We start from the raw sequence: 11386 nt of genomic DNA on the forward strand, positions 1-11386 counted from the left end.
TCAGATACCTCACTTTTCTCTATGAGCTTGTCTTTAATACTCTTGGGACCACCAGCTATCTTGACTAGTATGGAGGAGCAAACCTTAGGTCCTAGATTTTTCCTCTTTGTGAGTTTAGGAAGATGTGGAGGCTCTGGTGTTGATATTTATGTTTAATCACCCCTTGTACTCTTTCCCAGAGAATTTCCCCATGCCCCCTACTGTAGGGCTTTCCCCACCCCGGGCCGGCTCTGGTACGCTAACTGGGGAGATAGAAACAACTGCACTCTTATATTAAGCCTTGTGTTAAAACAAGACCAAAAATGATATGCTGGGGCCATACTGGGACTCAGAGTGGTAAATCAGATATTTCCTAAGTGAGTCCTGGCTTGCCCCTTGTTAGGCCACTGCCCAAACTCAACTACCAATCTTCTGTCTCCCCAGAAACTTAACACACACTTTAATTTTTGAGTACCCCCCCCCCTTAAATACTTCTTTTTTTCTCTTCTGGTGTCTTCATAGCTGGTTGGGTAGGGTGCCAGCAGTCTGTATTTGTTGGCCGTGCTGCGGAGAACTGAAAGCCAGTCAGCAGCTGTCTCACTGGGCATCTGGTATTGGAGCTTTGTGCATATAAAGCATAACTGCACAATGCTTTATGAGCTTTTACTACATTTGTTTTCTTCAGATTATATTTGTCATCTTTTAAGTTAAAAAAAAAACTTTCAATATTTAGTCCTACTTGTTGGACACATAATTATAACAACAGGTTTTTTGAGAGTAATAATGTTAACTGAAGAGTAATCTCCATGAAATTCTGTGTACTCATAATTAATCATTAATTTGGTCATCCAACATCTTTGTAAGAGCAGTAGGTTCTCTGTCTTATTTTACAAATGCAGAAACCGGGGTAAAGCTGCAAGGCATGTACTCAAAGCCATAATAGGTATTGGTGTCACCTGAGACAAAATTGTGGCAGTCTCGGTTAAAAGCTTTGTATTTCCATAACATGCCACGGGCTCTCCGGGCTAAGTCCTGCAGCCATCCTGGCTCTATTTCTCAGGCTTATGGAAGCTGTATTCAACATTTAGCTTCACTAGGAAGGAGAAACCCATTGCCCATATCATCCCCACTTAAGATATGTGGGGAAAGAGTCTAGGAATGAAAACCCAGAGATGTGGCTTCTAGCCTTGGTCACATGACCACTTGGATGCATAACTTTGGGCTTGTTTTTTTATCTTCCTTTGTCTTACATCTTGCATTTCCAATTTGTTAATGAGGAAGCTGACATGATACATCTCCCTTGTCACTCAGCTCTAAAGAGGTTTTTTTTTTTTAAATGTATTATTTTGAGAGAGAGAGACAGAGCGCGCTCATGCCAAGAGGGGGGGTAGGAACAGAGAGAAAGGGAGAGAAAGAGAGAATCCCAAGCAGTTTCTGCACTATTGGTGTGGAGCTCGATGTGGGGCTTGGATTCAGGACCATGAGATCATGACCTGAACAGAGGTTGAACGCTTAACCACTGAGCCACCCAGGTGCCTCAGAATTTAGGGTTTTTGATTGGGAGTGGGGTTCAAGCAGTTCCTGTCTTTCATCCAGAAGAAATGAGTTTACTTCCCCTCCAGATGAGGAAATGTCAGTATTTAAGGCTGAGATTCCTTTTGCAGTTGTGGGAGTCTAACATGCATTAGGAGCAGACATCTTTTCTAGCATATTCCTAGATTTCTCCAAGTGTTTCCTTTCTTTAGCAAATCTGCCCCAATTGCTTTGCTTCTCTTCTTTCCTGCCTTCACCCTTCTGGTAACCCTATGGTTTCCAGAAGCTGCTTTTGCAAATGTGCAGCCTGGCACAGGGCCATGCCCACAGAAGGTGCTCATGAAATATCGGGTTGCGATGTGCTCATCGATCCCATTTTTTGCAGCTTTAATCTATGATTATCAACTCTATCAACACCTGGGCCAGCTTTCATCCTTAAAATCCAGGCAGATGTTAACCTTTTAAAGGCCCCCAGTTGTGGAATGAGCTTGAATGGGGTGGGAGGAGACCAGATGATATCCAACACTTGGATGGAAGGATGAGAAGGGCAGCAGAAGTGAGCAGAAAGTCTGCCCCAGGCAGAGAGCCTCTGATGTCGGTGACCAGCAGGGAATAAGTGGAGATCTCAGTATCCCAGCTTTTTGGGTTATGGCAGAGCCCCTGCTGGGGCCCACGTGACTGTTCCCTATCTGGAGGCAGCAGAGAGGTAAAGGAGATCTTTAAAACTGCGCAGCAGACAGCCACTCCATAGGAATATCCATTTTGACAAAATAAACCATGGATGTGTCCGAAGAACTCAGGCAGCAGGGCTGGTGGCCTCCTCCCCGGTTTCATGCTTGAAGACTTTTTCTCCCAGTAATGAGAGCGCCGAATGAGCAGGCCTTTCCCCCACAGTGCTGGCAGCAGGACGACTTGTGCCCGGGATGGATTTTTCTTCATTGATTCTAATCTTCTTCCTGACTGTCTGTCTTGGCTGCTTTGACATATTGAACACTGAATAGTCCCTGAGTAATTCTTGAACATTTGGGGATCGTTTTTATTTTTACAAGACAGTAGAATCCAATGGAGTGATTTATACATGTACTGGAAGAAAATGAAGAAAAAAATAACAAAGTGGTTTCATTCTGGGAATAAACACAGACTCAATGGCGATTAAAAAACCACGCCAAACAAAAGGTTCGCACCCAATTTTCGATAATTTCATAATTTTGGAAAGATGCACAGAATCATGTAGAGATGAACAGTAACGGATAAAGGGCTTTCACAGCTGTGGCTTCAGCCATGATTGATGAGAAAATGCTACTGGAGGGAGAAAAGGAAAATGAATATTTATTAATGGAATAAAGTGTCGGGGGCTTAAAATCTAAGGAGATCCATCATTTCATATTCAAGGTTGGATGCATTCAAAACAGAAGGTTCAATACCATGGCCCTGTAGCTGAGCCATGGACCAGAAAAATTCACAGGCACCACCATCATTTGGACCATGGGGGACTCTCTGGAGATGTTATTCCCACTTCAGCCCCTATTAACGTCATCCTAACAGGGCAACATTACATGAGTTATCACTTCAACGATACTAGGACAATTGCCTTCACATTTTAGAACACCCAGAGCTATGTGGTCTGGTCGTTCACCCAGAAATTAATATATCATGTGTGCATACTTTCTCTGTATATGGTAGTTATGGTCTCTGTGCTGACAGCTTGGAAATTATTAGTAAGATTTTTTTTTTTCTACCATGACTTCATCAGTTCTCCCTTGCACCTTATAATGGCAATATTTAACCAATTAATAGCACTTCTTCACATCTCCTTGCGTATATCTTCTCCCCATAGAACCCCTAACCTGCAATTGCTCTGTTTAGGTTGGTCAATTAGTTAACACTCAAAAAAAGGCTGTTTCCTTTTGGTGAGATGTTACTCACCTGACCTTAACATCTTAAAAAAAAATTAAAATAGGAAATCCAAGGAAGCACTGTGGATCTCTTTTGTGATGGTATTATTTCTCCATGTAAGCACCTTGTTCAGACAATTAACAATAGTGATATTGTGGCTTGTTTTGACGGGGGAGGAGAAATTAACTGATGGCATTTTGCTGCCTTAATTTAACTTAAGGTGTTGAAGTTGTACTGGAAGTTTCAGTGTGTAGATTTCAGCTAGTGGGTATCCCCCAAGTACATCACCCCTACTCACATAACCATATGCACAAAATGTAGCTCCCCAGGTTTCTTTGGGGTCTATATTACTTTATTATAGAATATGGCAGTGGTGGCTTATTGGTCCAATAAATCCACCTACACGGAGCTTTTGAAATCACTGTCCTGATAAACAGTCTGAGTCTTTACACTGTCACACTCATGTTATTTCTAGATGTTACTTCTAGGTGGCAAGACTTGGACTACAAGAGCTGGCTATTACTGGTTGGTTGTGTGTGTTATGCTGGAAGAAAAGTTGCTATTCCATGAGACAGTATTTTTCAATTTATTTTAAACCTTTGATTGTACCAAATCCTTATCAGTAGATTTAAATGAGTTATCTCTGTTGGCCATCTTTGGGAGAAGGCCAAGAGAGTATGAATTGTATTATTATTTCTTTTAATTTTTTTTTTCAACGTTTATTTATTTTTGGGACAGAGAGAGACAGAGCATGAATGGGCGAGGGGCAGAGAGAGAGGGAGACACAGAATCGGAAACAGGCTCCAGGCTCTGAGCCATCAGCCCAGAGCCCGACGCGGGGCTCGAACTCACGGACCGCGAGATCGTGACCTGGCTGAAGTCGGACGCTTAACCGACTGCGCCACCCAGGCGCCCCTATTATTTCTTTTAGATCATGTATACTTCCCACTTCTCTCAAGACAGAGAAGTTTAGTCCCTAGGAAAGGGCTAGACTGAAAGTAGGTCCCCAACAAATATTTAATGGGTTAACTAATTAGTACAGTTCGTTATTTGGACAAAAAGCAATATTGGAGTTTTAATCTGTCTGGAAAAAAAGATTCACATCCACTGATAATTATGCAGCAATGGCCAGAAGCTATGTATTCAGGGAGGCTGCAAATCTCACAGGATATAGTTGAAAAAAAAAATGTTCTCTTCAGAGAGTTGTTTTGAGTGACTACAAATAGGATATTGGGCAAGTGAGCAAGAATGTTGAGAGATGAAGCTACAAAAGAGTAGTTAGGGACAAGACCCAGAATATGGTGGTAGTTTCTGGCTAGAGACTTTCAATTGTGTCCTAAAAGCAATGAAGCATTAAGGATGTATGAGACCAAATGAAACAGACAATGCCTGATCAGATTTGCATTTTAGAAGTATAACTAATAATAATAGATGGAATGGAAGGTGGCAACAGTGGAGGAAGGAAAAATGATAGAAGACTATTTCCATAAGCTAAGACAACAACCATATCGTTATGGACTTAGTTGTGTCTCTTCAAATTTCTTATGTTGAGGCCCTACTCCAAGTACCTCAGAATGTGTATTTGGAGATACGGTCTTTAAATAAGTACTTAAGTTAAATGAGGCTGTTAGGATAGGTTCCAATTAAATCTGCCTGATGTCTTTATAAGAAGAAGAGGTTAGGACCCAAGAGATACACCAGGCATGGGCATGCCCAGAGGACACAATGAGAAGGTGGCCATCAAGAGAAACCAAACCTGCTGATACCTTGATCTTGGACTTCCAGCCTCCAAAATTGTGGGAAAATAAACTTCTGTTGTTTAAGCCACCTATTCTGTGGTATTTTGTCATGGCAGCTATATTAGTCAGAGTTCTCCATTGAAACAGAACTGACAGGATATGTCTGTCAGTCTGTTTGTTTATATCTATCTACTCATTAAACTTATTTAAGGAATTGATTCATATAATTATGGAGGCCAAGACGTTCTTAACCCAGCAGAGCCAATAGTGTAATTCCAGTTTAAATCCAAAGGCTTAAGAACCAGGAGAACAGATGGTACAAGTTCTAGTCCAAGGCCAGTAGGCTTGAGAACCAAGAAGAGCTGGTGTTTCATTTCAAGTTCAAAGGCAGGGAAAAACTGATGTCTCACCTCAATCAGTTAGGCTGGAGGATTTCCATTGTATTTGGGAAAAGGTCACCCTTTCTGTTCTATTTAGGCCTTGAACTGATTGGGTTAGGCCCACTCATACTGGGGAAGACAATCCACTTTACTTGGTTTACCGATTCAAATGTTAGCCTCCTCCAAAAACATGCTCAGGGACGCACCCAGAATAGTCCTCGACCAAATATCTGGGCACCCCATGACACTGTCAAGTTGACACATAAAATTAAACATCACAGCATCCCAGCAAACTAATACATGTAGCAGTAGCCAAGAGAATATGCCAGGAGAGATGGAGCTGAGAAATAGTCTAAGTGAAATCATAAGGTCTTGGTGAATGATCAGATGTGAGGAGTAGGGAGGGTGATGAGTCAGTAATGTCTTCAGTGTTCCTATCCCAGATGATGGAGTGGGAGATGTGCAGAGGAAACACAAAGCAGCACACCTACACACACCAACCTCTATTAGATACACATAAAATTAAGGGATAAATTGAACTTTAATCACGTATCCAGAGTTCAGCATTTTTCCTATTAGGAAAACTCCTAATAGGAGTTCACCTATTTTTGCTATTAGGAGCAAAGCTATTTAACTATAAGTAAGAATCCATGAAAATTAATAATAAAGGTAAAGATGGGAAAATCATAGGAGAGAGACTGTGAGATCTTTAGTCAGAACCTTTAAACTCATTTTGCATAGTTATCTTTTGTTGTTGTTGTTGTGTATTTCACCCTAAGCCCACATCTGATGGGAAACACTGCATTCATGAGAAGTGTGTGAGAGTATATATATCTGTGTGTTGCATACAGGAGAGAATTCTAGTCAGGTGGATTAACCATATGTGGAAATGACTGCCAAAACCCAGTTCTGAGAGACGGGCACAAATCTATAGGAAGTAGTACATGAGCATACTGGCACAAAAATTTGAGGCCGTTTTGACCAGGAACAAGTAGAACACACACACTCAGTGGTCCTGAGGTCACTGGTGACTGAGTCATCAGTAAAAGGTTATATGTGACCATCAGATCTATTACCTAATTAGTCAAAGAAATAATTAGTAGGTTTTATAAATAAAACAGAAATGAGTTTTTCAGTAAAACTAAAATGTGATGTTACAGCCATTGGCAGGGGAGTGAAAATGTTGGTGGAAGTTCCCTCATGATTGGGCAAAAGGGCCAGAGTGGGGGCAGTGGGTTAGGGAAGAAACTTCCATACGTGGCTCATCCTGGGGCCCAGACTTCCTTCTGCTGTACTTGCCACATTACTCATCTGCAGGATGTCTGTCCTGAATGATGCTGCCGCAAATCCCCAGCTCCACCTCCATGGTCCTTTGACTGGTGGAGGGATTTGATGAGCTTCAACAAACAGAAAAGTATGGGAGAAATAAAACACATCTTGTCCTAAGAGGCTTTGCCTTTCCTTGTTATTTCAAAAGCTGCAGCTTCACACTTAGTCCAGTTGTTCTTCCGGCGATCTCTTGGGTGGAATGAATTGGTTGGCAAAAGGGTGGACACCTGTTTGTGGAGAGATTGATGACTTAGTGTCCAGAGGCCATTGACATTCTGCTGTGCAAGGGACTGCTCCCTCTTTAGTCTTTAATCTGTTAGTACAATTTCAAGTGAAAACTCACAAAGAATTGCATTACAAGCATTTTTTTTTCTTTTTTTGTGGAATTCACATGTGATACAGGGAGGCCGGTTCTACATAAGCTTCTGACTCAGTCTTTTATAAAATAAAAATAAATTGATCCTTGATTGAAGGCCTGTGTGGGGAGAAGGAGGGAGCAGGGAGGGAGGGAAGGGGAGTGGTGAGCAGATGTAAATTCAGGGTGAGTCATTTGTCCAGTTACTAGAAAAGGTACTAGCAATATTTGTTAGAATTGTCTCATTATCATATGTACATAGGTACATACAGCAAAGTATTTACCATGTGAGTGAGCTTGGGAACAGGTCCTGCCCTGGTTGAAACTTTATATGACTGCTCTGTTGACCTTGACTGCAGAGCTGTGAGACGGAAGATGTGGCTAAGCCACATGTGGACTCCTGACCCACAGATGCTGTGAGATAATAGATGTGTGTTGTTTCAGGCTGCTGAGTTATGGGGTAATTTGTTACACAGCCATAGATAACAAATACACCACCTGAGATTTTGGGTAAGTGTAACGTAAGTGAGGGCTAAGTTAATTACAGCAAAGAAATTTCTGTTGATACAAGGCATATTCACCTTCAGGCTATCCTCCTCCACCTCCCAACTCTACCGTTTTTCTACCCAGGAGTGCACGTGGCTCACTTAGGTTGGTATGCAGAATCTGTTTACTTAGGATGAGGAGGCAAAGTGATGGTCAAAGTTTTTGTCTTCAGGGATTCCTTTGGTTATGTGTTAATCTTAAACTTTGTTTGTTTGTTTGGGTAAGAAATTAGGCCTAATCATCGCTGCAAATGGTACCCAAAGCTGATAACGAATCAGTTAAGCCATACTTACTAGCCCATTTAGAGACACCAGGTCAAATAAACCATTAATATGAATGAGCCCTGCAATGATAGAAAAATACAAGTTAAATCATGACAGCTCCTGCTTAAAGAACTTCCTTTTTTTTTTTTTTTTTTTTTCCTGTTCACACATCAAAATATGATAAATACTTCTTGGCACTTTTCCTGCTTGGGGCTTAAGATGGTCAGCGATCCTGAGGCTGTGGTAATAGTCACACTGTTTATTTATTACTCTTTAGACTCGGACAGCAGTCCCAGGCCTCAGAGCTCTGGAAAAATGAATATGGACATCTGGCCAGAAAATGACTCTCATGCCATCACAAAGCTGCCTGGCTCTGGCATCTGTTTTTTTTTTTTTTTTTTTTTTGCTTTTGAGTATATATGATGTTCTTTTTCCTTTTGGGGAGTGAGAAGACTGACATCCTACTCTCTCTAGGAAACTTAGTCTAGAACTGTGCTGTCCAGTAGAAGTATAATGTAAGCCACAAATGCTATCCCCATATGGAATCTTAAATTTTCTAGCAGCCATATTAAAAAAGTAAGAAGAAGCAGTTGAAATTAATATATATTTTATTTAACCCAACATATCTAATGTTTTATCACTGCAGCCTGCAATCAATGTAAAAAATCATTAATGAGATAGTTTACATTCTTCTTTCCACACTAAATCTTCAAAATCTGCTGTGGATTTCTATTGCAATGATAGCACATCTTAACTCATGCAACACACGTTTCAGGTGCTCCATAACCACATGTGGCCGGTGGCCTCTGTACTGGACCAGCCAGGTCTAGAATGTGTGCAGAGCCCCTGCCTCCTGGGCTGCTTAGAGCCCACCTGCATGACATTCTGTGGTGTCCTAGGGAACTGCCCTGTTCTTTCTTCCCCATAGCATTCTTGCTCTGTGCCCTCTTCCTCTGTCTTTGAAAGCTCTTTGAAAGTTTTGACTTTCTCATGTTGCATAATTTGGCTACACCTGGGAATGATAATTCAACATTAGGTTCTTGGGATGTTCCTCTAAAGCTCTCTTTTGAAACAGGAAACATAATAGGATGTACAGTGTGGCAACATTCAAACTGTTCGTCAATTATCCATTACATCTGCCATCTCCCTTCTGCCAATCAAGGTAACTATGTTATTACCAAAAAAAAAAAAAATCTTATTTTAATTATAATCCAATCAGAAGATGCATCCATTATGTAGAGTGCTTTGGCATGTTCTAAAGATTTAATTTTTACCTAGATAGCAGAGCAAATGCTGCAGAGAGGAAAGAGTTTGTTCATGTCTTCATGAATTCAGTCATTAAAAAAATACATACAGAGTACACGCTATGGGGAGGCATTGTGTTTGGTGGGGAGACACATGTTATAGACTGAATCCTCAGCTCTCATGAAACTCACAGCCCGAAAGGGACCTGAAAAGATGTCCAGCATGGCTGTGTGTCACTAGGAGGGCTCTGACTTGGGGGCACTGGGGAGACATTTTGGAGAAGGTGAAATTGCACTAAGTATGGAAGGCGTGGGTAGGATTTTGATGTGTCACCATGGATGAGAAGGGAGAGGCAGGGAGATTATTTCCAACAGAGACTGGCATGCTTCTGTGATGCAGGCAGGTAAAATCACATTGAAAATATGTGCAAGGATACATCTTTTTCACAGGTGAAGCATAGAAGGGGTTCAAGGACCCTGTCCTCAGTGAGTGTGCACAATTAGGTCATGCCGGATTGTGGTGGGATTTTAGTGCTGGCTCAGAGACTGGGTCTCATTTCTGGGCTGTGTGGAGCCATGGAAGATTCTAAACAGAGCTGTAAGAGGATCATAGCTATGCTTTGGGGATGGACCTGACGTGAGTGTGAATTTGTGCACTGAAATCTGAGGGAAAGTGGGGGGTAGGGTTCTGAACACTGTCTCTCATGGGAACAAAAAATATTAAAGTAATGGGTTTATGCATTTTTTGACCTTTAAAAAATGGTATTTTCTGCAAACTTCCTCCTCCCCATCTTACCCTTGTTAAATATTTCATCTCAACTGGAAAATACCCACAACAATGATTTTTTTTATGGTTTTAGCCTTTCAGTAATAAACCAAAACAAACAGTGGGGAGCTTAAAAGGCCTTTCAGCTGAGAAAGATAAAAGCAGATGCCTCTGGTTTAGATTATTGTTAGAAAGTGCAAGAGTCCATTTCTTCTGGAAATCCTGTGAGGAAGAGAGCAGGAGAAAGGGCTGGTGCCATGACCATCCCATCCCTGACCTGACATTTTGGTAGCATTTCTTACTTGGCCAAAGTTTATGCGTGCACCCCAGAATCTCATTATCCGAAGTACAGTCCTGCTTTCCCTCCCTGTCACTAGGACCCATTTGTTTCTCAGTGTATAGGGAAAACCCCAGTAAGAAGCTTGTAGGAATTGGGACCCTTGGGGCACCTGGCTGGTTCATTCCATGGAGCATGTGACTCTTGATTTTGGGGTCATGAGTTTAAGCCCCATGTTGGATATAGAGATTACTTAAAAATAAATTAAAAAAAAGAAATTGGGACCCATTTTTCATAACACTAGTGAGAAAGCAGCAAAGCCTTTATGACTTAATGTCCTAGGTGCAGCAACAAAGTTACCTTCAAGCTGGAGGGATGGTTTCTTAACTCAACTCTTTGCCTAGACCACTGACTTAAGATACATCTTGTCACTCTGACCTGGAATTGCCCAGGGAGACACACACTCCTTGTCTGCTTATACCACTCCTTCTCATGAGCCTTTGCCCCCTCCATTTCTCCCACCTAGCCTAGCCTGCCAATTCATTTGTTCAGCCAACATTTATTGAGAACCTCCTGAGTGTTAGAGCCCAAGGATTCAGAGATGAATAAAATGTGGTCTTTCATGGGTTCATGGGCAAGTACACAGGTATTAAAATAACTCATGGCAAGTGCCAAGACTGACAGCATCTTTAAGGCTGTGTGGGCGCTCAGCCCAACCCACAAAGTCAGGGAGGTCTTCTCAGAAGAGAAGATGTCTTCTTCTCAATTAATGACCTAGGAGATAACCTTCCTTCAAGATCCCTCCACATTCAACACATCTCCACTAACCTGGTGTTTCCTCCCTCTGAGCATGGCCACTTGCCCACCACATGCTTCTTGTTATGTTTACTTTTTAGACCGTCACTTATCTCGTTTATTGGAACAAACGAATGAATTTATGGGTATTTTGACTTTTTAAAGAATAATAATTTCAACAAACTTCTTATCACTCAAGTCTTTATTAAGTACTCTGTGTCAACTGAATTTCACCTGATGTCACTTTGTAGGGGGGCCATCAAGATTGGATTAGTTTAAATGAA

This window comes from Lynx canadensis, chromosome A3 (assembly GCF_007474595.2).
Source record: "Lynx canadensis isolate LIC74 chromosome A3, mLynCan4.pri.v2, whole genome shotgun sequence".
NCBI lineage: Eukaryota > Metazoa > Chordata > Mammalia > Carnivora > Felidae > Lynx > Lynx canadensis.